The sequence below is a fragment of the Triticum aestivum genome, chromosome 4A, assembly GCF_018294505.1.
Source record: "Triticum aestivum cultivar Chinese Spring chromosome 4A, IWGSC CS RefSeq v2.1, whole genome shotgun sequence".
Lineage (NCBI taxonomy): Eukaryota > Viridiplantae > Streptophyta > Magnoliopsida > Poales > Poaceae > Triticum > Triticum aestivum.
Genome location: NC_057803.1, coordinates 750,022,810 through 750,026,496, shown reverse-complemented (window position 1 = coordinate 750,026,496; position 3,687 = coordinate 750,022,810).

Genomic DNA, 3,687 nt, shown 5'->3' with positions numbered 1-3,687 from the left:
CACCAGGCACCTGGGTTAAATACAACCTTAGTCCGAAAGAAAAGGGTGCATCATCACCAGGCACCTGGGTTAAATACCAAAAAGCAAAAACCCTCTAAAGGGCATGGAACCGTACTGGAGGGATGTCTCAATGGACCCTGCAAAATTCATAGTACAGAGGGCGCCACTCCAACTCATAGCCTTAGAGCATGTTGGATACTACGGCAGGTGGCCAAAAGTGGCGAAGAGCTTCTAGCTTCAGAGCACCAGCCCAGCAATACCAGTATGGTATTAACAGTCTTCGAGACTTTCGCATCAAATAATATGCGGAAACAAACACTCCGCAGCCTTGCCGAAGTCTACCAGGTAGCAACAATAAACCCATGGAGTGACATGGCTATTACCTTTAATGCCAGTGACGAACCTAAATTCCGAACAGCCCGAGCACCAGCCGCATTTGTCCTTAGTCCAATAGTGGACGACTTTCGCCTTACCAAGGTACTCATGGACGGTGGCAGCGGATTGAACCTCATTTACAAGGAAACCCTCTGAAAAATGGAAATAGACTGGAGCCGCATTGAGTGAAGTAGCACAACCTTTAGAGGAATAATCCCCAGTCGGGAAGCATGTTGTAAAGGAAAAATCACACTGGATGTGGTGTTCGGCACGCCGGATAATTACAAGTTCGAGGAGGTCACGTTCCATGTGGCCCCGTTCAGCAGCGGATATCACGCTTTATTAGGGCGGGAGGCATTCACAATTTTTCAAGCTATACCCCATTACGGGTACATGAAGCTCAAAATGCCCGGGCCCAACAGAATTATCACTCTTGCTAGTGACCCGGACATAGCACTCCGCGCCGAAAATAAGACAGCTGCACTGGCCCTTGAGGCACTATCCGAAGCCCTAGCGGCCGAGGAACTCACTGCGTAGCGCTCCACGATGAACAGGGACGATGTGATACTCGATAAGAGATCCAAGTCCACCTCTTTTAAACCGGCACATGAAATAGTCAAATTCCAAGTCCATCCAACGGACCCTACAAAAACGGCCTCCAACGGGGCACAATTAAACCCTGATGTAGACGCTGCACTACGAGAACTCCTACGCAAAAATTGGGACATTTTTGCCTGGCACCCTTCAGACATGCCAGGAATCCCACGCCGGCTAGCCGAGCACAGCCTAAATATCCTAAAAGGATTCAAGCCAGTCACAAGCTCTTCGGCGTTTCTCCGAACCCAAGAGACAGGCCATGGGAGAGGAGTTAGCCAAACTATTGAAGGCCGGATTCATCAGAGATATAAAACATCCGGACTGGCTAGCAAACCTGGTGATGGTACCAAAGAAGGACAAATCCTAGCGCCTATGTGTTGATTTCAAGGACGTTAACAAGGCTTGCCCAAAGGATCCCTTCCCCTCCCCCGCATCGATCAAATTATCGACGCTACCGCAGGACACGACTCATTGTGCTTCCTCGACGCATACTCCGGCTACCACCAAATTAAGATGGCAGAGCCAGACCAAGCCGCAACGGCATTCATCACTCCATACGGCCCATTCTGCTTCAACACAATGCCCTTCGGGCTCAAAAACACCGGCGCAACATATCAGCACATGATTCAGACATGTCTGGCAAACCAGATCGGCAAAACAGTGGAGGCTTACGTAGACGATGTGGTCGTCAAATCCAAGCATGTCGAAACTCTAGTAGACGACTTGAGGCACACATTCGATAATCTCCGAACATATGACATTAAGCTCAACCTGGAAAAATGCGTTTTCGGCGTACCGGCCGGAAAGCTCTTGGGCTTCATTGTATCCGGTAGAGGAATTGAAGCAAACCCAGCCAAGATCCGAGCTCTGTCACAATTGGATATCCGAAAAGACCTCAAACAAATACAAAAATTGACTGGATGTGTGGCGGCTCTAAGCCGCTTTATCTCCCGTTTGGGAGAAAAGGCATTACCCCTTTATCGCCTCCTCTGGCGCACCGAACACTTCGAGTGGACGGATGCCGCCACGACCGGACTCGAAGAAATAAAAGTCATATTGGCAACAAATCCGGTCCTGGCCGCGCCCAACATGAACCAATGCTATTATATATCGCGGCAACTCACCAAGTTGTAAGTGCGGTGCTCGTTGTCGAACGAGAAACGGACGGACACAAGTTCCCCCTTCAAAAACCAGTTTACTACGTGTCCACTGTCCTAACTCCATGCAAGTCACGGTATCCGCATTATCAAAAGATAGCGTACGCAGTGTTCATGGCATCCCGGAAGCTGCGGCACTACTTCCAAGAGTGTTCGATAACAGTAGCCTCCGAAGTACCTCTTAATGACATTATAAACAACCGCGACGCGACGGGCCGGATTGCCAAATGGGCCATTGACCTCCTCCCGTCCGACATAACCTATAAGCCACGGCGAGCTATTAAGTCGCAGGTTCTGGCCGACTTCGTCGCCGAATGGACTGAAGCCGAACTCCCTAAAGAGTATGGCGCATATTCCAACTGGATTATGCACTTCGACGGCTCGAAGATGTTGGCTGGCTTGGGGGCTGGCGTCATTCTAACGTCCCCAACCAGAGATACAGTTCAATACGTACTCCAGATAATGTATACGGACTCCAACAACGCAGCCGAATACGAGGCCCTTCTACATGGTCTCCGGATGGCAGTCTCAATGGGCATTCAACGCCTAGAGGTGCGCGGGGACTTGAACCTCGCGATATCCCAAATAAATGGAGACTTTGATGCCAAGGATCCAAAAATGGCAGCTTATCGCAACGCCATCCTAAAAATGTCAGCTCGGTTCGAAGGGCTCGAATTTCACCATATAGCCTGGGATAATAACCAGGCAACAGACGTATTGGCACGCATTGGCACAAAGCGCGATTCTGTCCCTCCCAACATCTTCCTGGAGAGGCTGTTCAAGCCATCCGTACTATGGGAGGGGGAATCCGGAAATAACAACCCGGACCCAACCGCACTGCCCGACACCGAACATTCTGACACAATTGGTGGTTCTGCCAACGAAGTAACATCTTTAGCCCACGTAATAATGGCAATCATTGCCACGTGGACGGAACCATTCCTAGCCTATCTAACCAGGCAGGAACTTCCCGAGGACCAAAACGAGGCCCGCTGCATAGTGCGGCGATCTAAAGCCTATAAGGTCCATGACGGAGAGCTTTATAAGAAAAGCACAACCGGAGTCCTTCAAAGGTGTATCTCCGAAGAGGAAGGGCGAAATCTTCTGGCTGAAGTTCATGCCGGATTCGGTGGGCACCACGCCGCAGCCCGGGCCCTTGTAGGCAAGGCCTTCCGTACAGGATTTTATTGGCCGACGGCCCGGGCAGATGCTCGGGACTTAGTCCAACAATGCGTCAGTTGCCAGCTCTTTGCTAATCAAAGCCACATGCCACCCACCGCCCTCAAAACTATACCCATCACCTGACCATTCGCGGTCTGGGGGCTTGACATGGTTGGACCCCTTAAAGGAGGAACCCACAAGCAAAAATACCTATTGGTCATGGTGGATAAATTCACCAAATGGATAGAGGCCAAGCCTGTTAAGACGGCCGAATCCCCCATAGCATCATCACTGATAACGGCACGAACTTCACGGCCGACGAGGTCAAACTCTGGTGCAAAAACATGGGCATCAAGCTCGACTACGCTTCAGTCTATCACCCTCAAACTAACGGTCA